This window comes from Schistocerca piceifrons, chromosome 4, assembly GCF_021461385.2.
Source record: "Schistocerca piceifrons isolate TAMUIC-IGC-003096 chromosome 4, iqSchPice1.1, whole genome shotgun sequence".
Classification (NCBI taxonomy): domain Eukaryota; kingdom Metazoa; phylum Arthropoda; class Insecta; order Orthoptera; family Acrididae; genus Schistocerca; species Schistocerca piceifrons.
In genome coordinates, this window is record NC_060141.1 from 259,118,827 (window position 1) to 259,132,064 (window position 13,238).

General features: G+C 48.7%; 1 protein-coding gene and 1 non-coding gene across 2 annotated transcripts in view; both read left to right on the forward strand.

Annotated features, from left to right (window-relative positions):
* Positions 1-13,238, forward strand: part of LOC124795771 (zinc finger protein 608) — a 295,215-nt gene that overhangs the window by 42,007 nt on the left and 239,970 nt on the right. The window lies entirely within an intron of this gene.
* On the forward strand, positions 7,792-7,866 carry Trnas-cga. The gene has a single exon. It is a non-coding gene; the product is annotated as a tRNA-Ser (tRNA).

Sequence of the window (13,238 nt, forward strand, 5' to 3'; positions counted from 1 at the left end):
ATTCTTGTCTCAAGGCGGAACAGTGAACCGTGTTTTCATGAAAAAATCTACAAAAAGAGACTACAGTCGTGGCGAGGCAGCTCAGGGTTGTCGCACCACGCTAATGCGCCGACATTCTTCAGTTTTGTGCCAAAAATCAGTTAACTGTCCTACAGCCTCCTCACTCGCCACACCTGACGCCTTGCGGTTTCTTCTTATTTCTACAATGAAAATAAGTGTTGGAAGGACTCTGGTTTCAGAGTATTGACGGCATCGGAGCAAATTCGTCACAGACCTTAAAAGGCCATCACATGAAGCTATACACGATTGCTTCGCGAAATGGAAACACCTCTGGGGGAAAGTGAATAGGGAAGAGGAGTACTTTGAAGGGGATAACGACTAATAAGCTGTAAAATTAATAATAAAGTCTAAAAATAAATGAATCCGAGCGTGGTAGCGCAGTGGGTAGCACACTGTACTCGCATTCGGGGGGACGAAGGTTCATACCAGTCCCCGGTCACCCTGATTTGGGTTTTCCGTAATTTCCGGAAATCGCTTGAGGCAAATGTCTGGATGATTCCTTTGAAATGGAACGGCCGATTTTCTTCTCCATCCTTCCCTAATTCGAGTTGGTGGAAATCATCGGCAACAACCTTTCGTATCGGTACTCGTTTGATGGAAATGTGGGCCTCAGCTGCGTGTGTTCTAATACAGAGAGGCACTCGTACCACAGTTGTCTTCGTTACAGTGCAACTAACATTTACTGTAAGTTCACTTGAAGTCCCGGTGGTACTTACCGCTGCATCCAAACACCACAAAGCGCTTTTCGTGTGAAATTCGGCGCACGTCGCTCAAGTTATCCTCGAACTGGTTTTCCGAGTAAGGCTGTCACCTCGGTGTGTAGTGGCGAGGTCGCTGCTTGCGAAGTGTGCCAGGTGTGCTGAATACTGCGGCAAATTGCGCGGCCCTCCGAGGCGTCTGACCATCTGCCACCAGAATCGAGTGGGCACACAGTGTTGGATAACGGAGGTTAACTTATGATCCTAAGTGGTAATTCGATCGCATTCGATGAAAATAAACATCTACTTGTCGGTGATTAGACGGCTGTAAAAAGACAATTTTTGACGGTGGTGGATTTACATATTGAACACCGGCAAAATGATCACTGAGTCGACTTCCCTACCGAGTCGTCCATTATTAGTGAACCCACGTTTACCTTCTCTGTAGATTCGCACAGGTGATAACGTGTCGCGAGATTGTCACGCTGCTGAATTGTGTAAACATTAACACCAGCTTAACAAGACACACAATGCAGAGGTGACATTAATACTAAACATCCACACCATTGGTATACGAGAAATGGAAATCTCCTCCGAAATATTCTCCGTGGAGACCTCCCCTTTTATCCCACAACCACCCCGTCTGGCATTTGAAGGCAGAAAAGGACTTTACAAGTAGATGCATACTCTGCGGGATGGAGAATGAAACGAGATTAAAGACAAACAAGGTAGCGCAGCGGAGTCGTATTCGTTAGGAATCTGCTATCCAGATCGGGTTTTTCGTGGTTTCCGTACATCGCGATGGGCCAGGCCAGAATGATTCGTTTTAAAGGGCACGACCAATTTCTTTTGCTGATCGGTGCTTCCACTCCGACTGAGAACGCTTCATCGTTAGTTCTTCCTGAGAGAGAGGAGGGGGGGGGAGGGAGAAATCGTAATAGAATTCAGTTCCAACGAAAGGGCTTTCTCAGAGAGGACTTAATAAACTCCGATTTAAGCGAACATCCGACTTCTGCTCAACATTGTCGTCAACACGGCGTATCGGTGACTTTTGTACTGGTTACGATGCAGTTTACTACGACTTATCTTATTAGAGCCGCGCGTGATTAGCCGAGCGGACGTCGGCTCGCAGCCGTGCTAGCGTGCGGAGCTGCTCCGCGCGCCGTGTGACGCTCCGCTCTTGGCGGTGTTTACTTCCGCGTCGCGGTGTTTGTATCTATCGAGTCCAGTACTAACGTACACCATGGCGCACTCGTACCGCCGTGCAACGATCAAAGTAACGTTTCAAGCCGAACATCCACGACCCAGAGCTTTCGAAGTCGAACAGTTCATACGTGAGGATCTACGTTTGAACCCCCAGGACGTAATCGGCATACATTTTTCCATCACTGGAAGTGTTGTCTACATCAAGATGTCGACGGAGGAAATTTGCAATGACATAATTCACCGTCATGCCACCGGACTAAAATTTAAACACTCTGATGGACATATGGGTGTTGTGACAGTCGCCCATACTGGATTCGGTCTCCGGACATTGCGGGTGTTTGAACTCCCGTTCGAGGTGCCTCAGGATGTGGTCATTGCCGCTTTCCAACCATATGGCACCGTCTTGGGTCACGTCGCGGAGAAGTGGCAAACATTTACGACCTATCCCGTATTAAATGGCGTCAGGCAAATAAAAATTGAGCTGACGAAACATGTCCCATCGTACCTGCTGATTGGCGGTGTGAGGGCCATCGTCATGTATGATGGACAGCCACGAACGTGCGCAGGATGTGGCCAGGAGGGACATGTACGTTCCGAATGCTTACACCGCCGTTTAATACAGACGCCGTTACGTGAAGAGACTCAGGCTTCGACGGTCACGTCCTTACCCATCACCTACGCCAAGGTTGCACAGGACCCCGTCGTACCAATCTCGATTGCGCCAGCAGTATCGTCAACGCCACCCGCCGCAGCACAACGCGCCGAGGACACAAGCACGGCGTCACCTCCAGTGCTCGCTTCAGGACCGTCCGGTTTGCAGACCGAAACCGATGTTCCTGTTGGAACCATGGACGTCGACCTCGGTGTCGTGCCGACGTCTGCCTTTGTCCAGACGGGTTCGGCGTCAGACGACGGGCGACCACATTCTGATTCAGAAGGCCACATCAGAAAACAGCGGTCGCCTCGCAAACACAGGAAACGACGACGAACGCCTTCCGATGACGCCCTTTCTCAGACGGCCCCACGAGATGTCGACCTGATGTCTGACGGTGATCTCCCACATTGCGTCCAGTCACGCGATGTGGCAGCAACAGGAGCCCCTCCGGTGACGCCTACTCTCCCAGCCAGGGACGTGTCCTCGCCGTTGTCAAAGAATGATGACGGCGGTCCCCCTGCCACTCATGTTGCGGAATCCACAACACCCGTTCCGGAAGTACGTGACCGTCACATGTCCACGTCGTCAGCTTCCTGGGCCGATGACGTTGAAGAAGAAGCGGAACAGCCTGCCAGCGTGTCTGCACAGGAGTCCACCTCGGCGACACTGGGGCTGGCGCCCCGCCAGTAATTATCACCACTGCGGGACCACCGGCGGCTACTTCTACCGCACGTTCTGCACATACTGAGGATGGCCGCACGCAGCAATATCGTATCGCCACGATGAATCTCGCCACCATTCGTGCCCCCCATAAACTGGCTATGTTCAGAGACACTATTTACTCTGCGGATGTGGATATAGCACTCTTACAAGAGGTGTTTGTGGCTGACTTCCTAGTTCCCACCGGATACAACGCCCATGTTTCCCCCGCATCCGATACCGGTAGCGGCGTCGCCATCCTGCTACGCGACGGACTCCCTGCAGAGGACGTCATCTACCTCCCCACTGCGCGAGGTATGGCCCTCACACTGTTCGGCGTGCGTATTATTAATATCTACGCTCCGTCCGGCACTGGCCGCCGTCATGACCGACAAACTTTTTTTGCCGAAAGCGTCACACCCCTCTTCACCGGTCCGCAGGACGATTTGGTACTCGGTGGGGATTTTAACTCGACACAAGAGCCCGCGGACCAACTCCCGCGACATTCCCCTTGTGCATCTCTCTCAGTGGTCATCGACCGTCTCCGACATGTTGACACATGGAAGAAGCTCCACGGAATTCAACCGGGCTATACATTCTACACCTCTCACTCGTCAAGCCGCATAGATCGCATCTACGTTACCCGCTCCCTTGCTGATGGCACACGTCATGCGGAAGTCTGGCCCTTGGCCTTTTCAGACCATTATGCATACCTCTGTGACGTCACTCTCGCCCGACAGCAAGTGTGGCATAGTCGTGGTCTGTGGAAACTCAATGTCGCTCACCTGACCTCCTCAGACTGTCGCCGTATGGTCGAAGAAGCGTGGGCACGCTGCCACCATCGTCGAGAAGCCTATGACTCCACCTTATCATGGTGGCTCTCCTGTGCAAAGCCGACCCTGAGGAAGACTCTGATGAGTTTTGGAAAGGAATTAAAGGCGTGGCAAACTAATACCCTGCACTTCTACTACACCATTCTACGTGACTGTGCGACGATGCCTTTCTCGCCAGCCCGGCAGTCGATGGTCCATCGCACGAAGGCGCAGATCTCCTTGATCATGTGGCGTAACTTAGAAGGCACTGTAGTCCGTTCTCGAGCTTCTAATCGAATCCCTCAAGAACGTCCGTCGATGTACCACCTCCTTCAGGAAAGACAACGACGACGACGAGCTCTGATCCAAGTACTCACTGATGTGGAAGGGCGCCGGCACGACACCCAACAAAGCATCGGTCGTGCTCTCCATGCTCATTTTGCCGGGCTATACGCAGCCGTACCGCATTCTGCAGCACTGATCACAGAAGTCGCTCAGCTCACTACGAACACTCTTCCGGAGGATGCTGTGCATGACCTCCAAGACGACGTAACCACAGATGAAGTGGTAGATGCTATCAAGGCGGGTTCCGATAACAGGTCTCCTGGACCTGACGGTATACCCATCGAATTTTATAAAAGTTTTCAGTATTTGTTGGCTTCCACGTGGACGGCAATCGCACAAGAGCTGATGTCACCGAGGACAGTGGTCCTGAGCGCCTTTCTAGAAGGAATTATTATCCCCGTACATAAACCGCGCGGGTTATCAAGGGTCCAGGACTATCGACCAATTACTTTGCTCAACAGCGACATGAAAATATTCACACGGCTACTGGCATCGCGACTCAAGAAGGTCGCACGTTACGTCACATCCTGCGACCAGACTTCCCTAGGAGGCGACAACAACATCCGTACGGCCCTTTGCCGTTACAGAGACATGATAGCATTAGCGCATCATCAGCGTCTCCCTGGCGCCTTGGCTTCACTGGACTTTAGCCAGGCTTTCGACCGTGTTGACCACTTCTATTTACGGACAGTTCTTCAGCATATGGGTTTTCGTGGCGGTTTTGTAACAGTGGTTATGCGCCTGTTGAGTCGTGCAACCTCTAAAATCATGTACAATGGTCGTCTTACACCGTCCCTGGTCATCGCACGATCTGTACGGCAAGGTTGCCCTCTTTCCACGATTTTGTATGCTTTCGCCTTGGAACCCCTGCTCCAGGGCATGCGCCAACGTTTGGAAGGCATGGCTGTGCAAGGCCACCGTTTTTGTTGTACAGCCTACGCAGACGACATAGTACTATATTTGCGCAGTGAAGATGAAGTACGAGCAGCACTGACATGGGTGGCGACTTACGGCGAAGCGTCGGGGAGCTGCCTCAACGTGTCAAAATCCAAGGTCCTGCTCATTGGTGAGGGCTTGCCGGAGAGATGCGCTGCCCCCCTTAGTGTCGCCGCCACCATACGGTGTCTTGGACTTGATTTCACAGCAGACCTGCGCCGCTCAGCGGCTATCAATGGTAGACGCTTGCTACAGACAATCAGAGCAAATCTCGCAGATCACCGGTTACGAGCTCTCGACGTTATCCAACGCGCGCAATACGTGAACATGTATCATGCTTCCCGTATACCACACGTGGCTCAAGTACTACCAGTTCCAAATCTCCTGGCGCGACGACTGTTGATGGCTTTCGGCTCCTTCGTCAGCTCGGGGATGTTATTCAAGGTGCAGTATGAATCCCTTGCACTGCCACGAGATCGTGGCGGGGTGGGACTCATCCACGTGCCGACTCGTGTCAAGGCACTATACGTCAGCTCCCAACTCAAACTTTGGCATCGTTGCCCGCAGAGCCTTACTAGCCTCCTGCTTCACAACTTTGCACCGGCCTCCTTGTCCGCCCCAGTATTGATATCGACCATTCCAACCCCCTTTTATTACATCCAACGATTTTTCCTGGAGTTCAGTTATATCTACCGGTCCTTACCACTTCCACGTTTGTACCTCACGAAAACAGTCTCCGAATTGTTACAACAGTGCCGCCCGTCCAACCCCATCGAACGTAAGTATCCACAGTACGTGTGGCGACACATATGGAAGGCGATCCATGCGCGTTTTCTCGAATCAGACGTTCAATCAGCGTGGTACATCACCGTGAATGGCAAACAAGTTAACCGAGATCGTCTGCACCGCATCCATCTCGCCGATTCATCCGTCTGCACCCACTGTGGCGTGGATGACACGGATGTCCACCGGTTCCACTGTGGCACAGCGCTAGACGTCTGGACACTTGCGCGGCGAATTTTGGCGTTTCTTACTCGCCAGACACCGGCTCAGATCGACGTCCACATGCTTTTGTACCCCGATAAGACTTTCTACCCCTCCGCCAAAACTAACTCTGTGAATTGGATCTGTGGCCACACGATCCGCTATCTTTTTACTTCAGGCGACAAGTCTACGATAGGATATTGGACTTATCTCAACGAACGTCACTGCGTCCTGATACGCAACCCACGCTACAAACAATATTTTTCTAATTTCTTACGGAGCACTTTCGATGACCCACCTAGTAGCTGGAACGTCCAAGCCCTGAGAAGCTGAAAACTGTATAAAACGAACCGAACTGAATAGATCTGCTACCCAGAACTCACGCCTACGCCATGAGAAGACACGTTTGGACGAGCTGGCATGCTGTAGGCGGATACACTTCAGGAGCTCCTGTAAGAACTAGACTTTAACTACAAGTCGCATGACGACTTAAAAAGCTTTTCCTTATTTCTTCCTCATAGTTTGTTATTCAAGGAAAAAGAAATTTGATTTTGGCTTTGAGAAAAAAAAAATTTTTTTTGTTCCAAAGGATTGCTTCTTCGCCAACAAGACGAAGGACACACATTTTTGTTTACTGGAAGGAGAAACCAGTATAATCGGAGTCTTTGTTTTCTTTCAAAAAAACAAAAAAAAACAAAAAAAAAAACTTTTCCTTATTTATTCCTCACAATTTGTTCTTAAAGGAAAAAGAAATTTGATTTTGGCTTTGAGAAACTGTTTTTTGTTCCAAAAGATTGCTTCTTCTCCAACAAGACGAAGGAGACTAAAAAAAATTAAAAAAAAAATAAAATAAATAAAAAAAAAGCGAGAGGTCCTTAGTTCACCAAAAAAAAAAAAAAAGCGGTCAAAGGCGCTGCAGTCATGGACTGTGCGGCTGGTCCCGGCAGAGGTTCGAGTCCTCCCTCGGGCATGGGTGTGTGTGTTTGTCCTGAGGATAATTTAGGTTAAGTAGTGTGTAAGCTTAGGGACTGATGACCTTAGCAGTTAAGTCTCATAAGATTTCACACACATTTGAACATTTTTTATCTTATTAGATAGGTTGCAGGAAGACAAGAATACGTTTGTAGTATTTGTGTATTTAGAGCAAGCTTTCGACATTGTTGAATGGAGTAGGCCTATACTTTTGAAGGTAGGAAGCATAAAAAACAGGGAGTGAATGGCTATTGTACAGAATAAGAGCGGAAGGACATGAAAGGGAAACAGTGGTTGAGAAGGATCGAGGCAGTGTTGTAGCCTACCCCAATGTAATGCTGTATGTACATTAAGCATGTAATAAAGGACACTAGAGATAAGCTTGGAAAGGGAATATGGTTTTGAGAGTACCGGACGTGAGTCGTGCTTCGGTAGCTCAGTTGGTAGAGCACTTGCCCGCGAAAGGCAAAGGTCCCGAGTTCGAATCTCGGTCGGGCACACAGTTTTAATCTGCCAGGAAGTTTCATATCAGCGCACACTCCGCTGCAGAGTGAAAATCTCATTCTGGAAACATCCCCCAGGCTGTGGCTAAGCCATGTCTCCGCAATATCCTTTCTTTCAGGAGTGCTAGTTCTGCAAGGTTCGCAGGAGAGCTTCTGTAAAGTTTGGAAGGTAGGAGACGAGGTACTGGCAGAAGTAAAGCTGTGAGTACCGGACGTGAGTCGTGCTTCGGTAGCTCAGTTGGTAGAGCACTTGCCCGCGAAAGGCAAAGGTCCCGAGTTCGAGTCTCGGTCGGGCACACAGGTTTAATCTGCCAGGAAGTTTCATATCAGCGCACACTCCGCTGCAGAGTGAAAATCTCATTCTGGAAACATCCCCCAGGCTGTGGCTAAGCCATGTCTCCGCAATATCCTTTCTTTCAGGAGTGCTAGTTCTGCAAGGTTCGCAAGAGAGCTTCTGTAAAGTTTGGAAGGTAGGAGACGAGGTACTGGCAGAAGTAAAGCTGTGAGTACCGGACGTGAGTCGTACTTCGGTAGCTCAGTTGGTAGAGCACTTGCCCGCGAAAGGCAAAGGTCCCGAGTTCGAGTCTCGGTCGGGCACACAGTTTTAATCTGCCAGGAAGTTTCATATGGTTTTGAGGTTTGCCAGTATACTGTAATTCTGTCAGAGGCAACAAGTGATTCGGGAGAACATTTGAAACGGAGAGATGTAAGATGAGCGTGAACAAATGTAAATCAATGGAAATGTTATGTAGTCAGGTGAAAAATGGTTCAGATGGCTCTGAGCACTATGGGACTTAACATCTGAGTTCATCAGTCCCCTAGAACTTAGAACTACTTAAACCTAACTAGCCTAAGGACATCACACACATCCATGCCCGAGGCAGTATTCGAACCTGCGACCGCAGCGGTCGCGCGGTTCCAGACTGAAGCGCCTAGAACCGCTCGGCCACACCGGCTGGCAACTCAGGTGATCCTAAGGGAATTATATTAGGAAATGAGACACTAAATGTAGTGGATGAGTTTTGATACTTGGGCAGGAAAATTACTAATGACGGCAGAAATAGATAAGATTTAAAATGAAAACTAGAAATGGCTAGAAAAGTATTTCTGAAAATGCAGAATTTGTTAAGTGAAACTTCCTGGCAGTTTAAAACTGTGTGCCGGACCGAGACTCTTAACTCGGGACCTTTGCCTTCGAGTCTCGGTTCGGCAGAAAGCTTTAATCTGCCAGGAAGTCTCATATCAGCCCACACTCCGCTGCAGAGTGGAAATCTCATTCTGGAAACATCCCCCAGGCTGTGGCTAAGCCATGTCTCCGCAATATCCTTTCTTCCAGTAGTAATAGTTCTGCAAGGTTCGCAGGAGAGCTTCTGTGAAGTTTGGAAAGTAGGAGACGAGGTACTGGCGGAAATAAAGCTGTGAGGACGGGGCGTGAGTCGCGCCTGGGTAGCTCAGATGGTAGAGCACTTGCCCGCGAAAGGCAAAGGTCCCGAGTTTGAGTCTCAGTCCGGCACACAGTTTTAATCTGCCAGGAAGTTTCATATCAGCGCACACTCCGGTGCAGAGTGGAAATCTCATTCTAATTTGTTAAGTGTTAGGAAGTCTTCTCTAGATTGTAGCCAGGTGTGGAAGTGAAACGTGGATGATAAGCAGCTCAAACAGGAAAAGAATAATTTGGAGTGTGGTGCTAACGGAATAATAATAATGATGATGGTTAGATGGATAGATAGAATGACTAATGAGGAGGACCTGAATCAAACTTATGGGAAAAAATTATGTCACAAACTGAGTAAAGGAAGGAATCGGTTGACGTAACACATTCTGACAGTTTCATAAAGATGAAGTTATACAAAGATTAAAAGGCTTGCGCGGGATGTACTAGCGTGGACAGCGGCAACAAGTCAGTCTTGGGACTTAAGAGCTCATCAGCAAACCGCTACAGTGCTATACATCGAACCAGATCTCAAACTTTTCATTAAAGGCGACGTCACATTTTGTTGTATAGCACACTGTTTACCTCTCGCCGCCGACGGGAGTGGTTGGCGAAAAAGAGAGACGTGTGGACAGCCGAGTGACGCAACTGTCGGTCGCGGCGGAGGTCTCGAGTCAGGGAGGTGACCGCAGGATAAATCTAATTTCCGCGCGTTTAGCGGCTCGCGCCAGGGCGGCCGGTTTGCTGGCTTCGGCAGCCGTGGTCAGCTTTACTGGCGAGCCGCTCGCTTTGCGGCCTTCCCTCCACATCTCTCGTGCTCGTAATTTTTTCTTGTTTACTGCCCACGCCAGCCGGCTCTGACAAATTCGAGGCGCGCCGAAATCCGCGCAGCGAACTAAAACGGGGCGACCTACGTGGGCCGCATTTCCGCATAGGAATGAGTGTCTCTACTTTGTAGCGTGTTGCGTGGGAGACGGTCTAAGAAGCACGTAAAAAATATGCATTTATATCAGACTCTCAACAGATGGCGTCCTACGCTTAGGAAGCTGATACTATCAACAAGCTCCACGATATCAATAGATCACATCTCAGAATTGTAAAGCTGGCTATACGATAGTACGTCTATCAACTGGAAAGTGAGCAGCGCTCATGATGCGGCGTTTCCCAGAAGAGGGCTGTAACTGCCATATAGGAATGACTAGGAATCATTAAATTAAGAAAAACTGTTTTCGCTATGAGTTGTTCTAAAAAAATTTCAATCACCAACTTCCTCCTTTGAATGCGAAAATTTTCTGTTGACTCCCACCTGCATAGCAAGGAATGACCATCGTAATAAAATAAGAGAAAATATCTAAAGATTTAGGTGTGCGTGGTATTCGGGAGTGGAACGGTTGAGTTCTGTGTATCCTGTGTCAAACACTTAAGTGTGAATTGTAGAGTATTCATGTCGATATAACTGTCGATGTACGACACGACTTTGTACCCATCTTCAGTTGGCGTTACACATTTATATGTTCATCAGTACAACGTCTTTGTTGGCTGCATTTCGAAAGCTGAAGCTGCCTTTAATTCTGTGCCTTATAAATCCTTGCTGTGCTCTCTCTCTCTCTCTCTCTCTCTCTCTCTCTCTCTCTCTCTCTCTCTCTCTCTCTCTCTCATGTACGCTGCTGTACTGGTCCATTAAGTGTACCACAAGGCGAGTGCTACAGTGCATCCTAGTGAAGCTAAGAATATGTACGCCATTCATAAAATGCGAAAAAAGGAGCTACAACTATAGAATAAAAGACAGCTGCAGCGTTCAAAATGCAGCCGAATAGATCTTGTGTTGGTGAAGATATGAATGTGTAATGCCAACTGAATACTGTTGAAAGCACGAAACGGGTCTTGGTATAAAGCTAAAAAGTGTGTTATTGCCGTATTTCTGCAGGTAATAGACTCCGTCCCAACAGGCCTCGGAAGGCCCAATGGTGCCGGCCGACCGCCATGTCATCCTCTGCCGATAAGCATCACCGGATGCGGATGTGGTGAGGCGTATGGTCAGGGCTCCGCTCTCACGGCCGTTGTCAGTTTTCGTGACCAGGGCCGCTACTTCTCAATCAAGTAGCTCATCAGTTGGCCTCACAAGGGCTGAGCGCACCCCGCTTCCCAACAGCGCTTGTGAGACCTGGAAGGTGACCCATCCCTTGTGCCAGCCAAACCCGACATCGCTTAACCTCGGTGACCTGACGGGAACCGCTGTTAACCACTGCAGCAAGTCTGTTGGCGCAGGCAATAGATTAAAAATTAATTTCCTGTCTAGTGCTGCAGCCTGCGGTGATTAAGTAGTCTGTTCGTGTGCTTTTCTTGTGTCGACCGTACTAGTTACTAATTTCTATATGCCGTGTTGTGTGTGTATTATGTTCTTGCTGTGGAAGGGAGGGTCAGTATAAAACGTGAAACAGCCTGTATGTAGGTGCTCATTGTGACGTATCTGGGTAGACTTGGGACTCGCCTGCCCGCTCTTCAGGTTGCGAACTGTAGCTGTTATAGCAATGGAGCGACGAACTGAGCACCCCATAAACGAAGTCTTCAAGACATTCTCTAGATAGTTTGGAAGAAGAGAAAAGTGTGTGCAAAGTTTGTCTCGCACGCCTTGACTTCTGACTGTCAAGATGGTGCAACGGTTTCTCAAGCACTGTTCTCGCATTCGGAAGGAAATAGGGTTCGAATCCCTGTCCAGTCATCCAGATTTGGTGTTTCCTAACGTATTAAGACGAATGACGATGGTTCCAACGACAAGACATGACCAATTTCCTTCTTGATATCCCAACTTGCCCTCTTTCTACAATGACTTTGTCGTTAGATCTTAAACTTCCTTCTTATTGTGCACAGAAAACACGAAGGTATTTTAAACCTCATGGTGTTATGATCTTTACTGTGGCTGTCATACTTTCTGCGTTATGAGGTTATGAAACTGAGCTGAGACTTATTAATCAGTTTGTATTTTACACACGAACTAAATCAGAATTAATCGACCAGGCTTTGCAGTAAGTTTATTTCCGCTGTAGCACTACAAATTCGACGCAGTAAAAATCATCGCAAACAATCTTGATGTTGTGTATATGTGCAGACTGAAGTGATGAATGAAAATTTGTACTAAGACTGGAATTTGAACCCGGGTCTCCTGAGACTAGGCAGAAGCGCTAATCACTACGCCACCCTGGCACAGTGGCTTTGCACAACTGAATGGACTACCCTAGCACGCATCCCTCCTCGATCCAAATTCCCATTCACGCCTCAGCTCACTTGGTATTTCCGGCCTGCGTACATACACATTGTATGTGTTTAAGACCTGAAAACGTCTCTGGAACCAAATAGTTTCCTGTGAACAAAACACTAATGCCTGGGTTTCAGGAAGGATCCCCCGTTTCATTTGATATTGAGGTGCTGTTCCAATACAGTTGGAGAATCTCTGCAATGCTGTTTGAGTATAGGGGGAATACCAAGTAGGCAGAGGTGTGGATGGGAATTAGCATTGAGGAAGAAGGCGTACTAGGAGAGCAGTTGTGCAGTTGTGGAATTCCACAAAATGATTCAAATGGCTCTGAGCACTATGCGACTTAACTTCTGAGTCGCCTAGAACTTAGAACTAATTAAACCGAACTAACCTAAGGACATCACACACATCCATGCCCGAGGCAGGATTCGAACCTGCGACCGTAGCGGTCGCTCGGTTCCAGACTGTAGCGCCTAGAACCGCACGGCCACTCCGGCCGGCGCAATTCCACAATGTGGTTAGCGCATGTGTCTAGTGAGCAGGACACCTGGGTTCGAATCCTGGCCTTGGTACAAATTTTAATTTGTCACTTAAGGCTGCATGTATTCATCATAGATGTCTGAGACGTGAAGAGAACTCTGGAAGTATCTGAGAGTATCCCTGTTGCCACGCTTCAATAG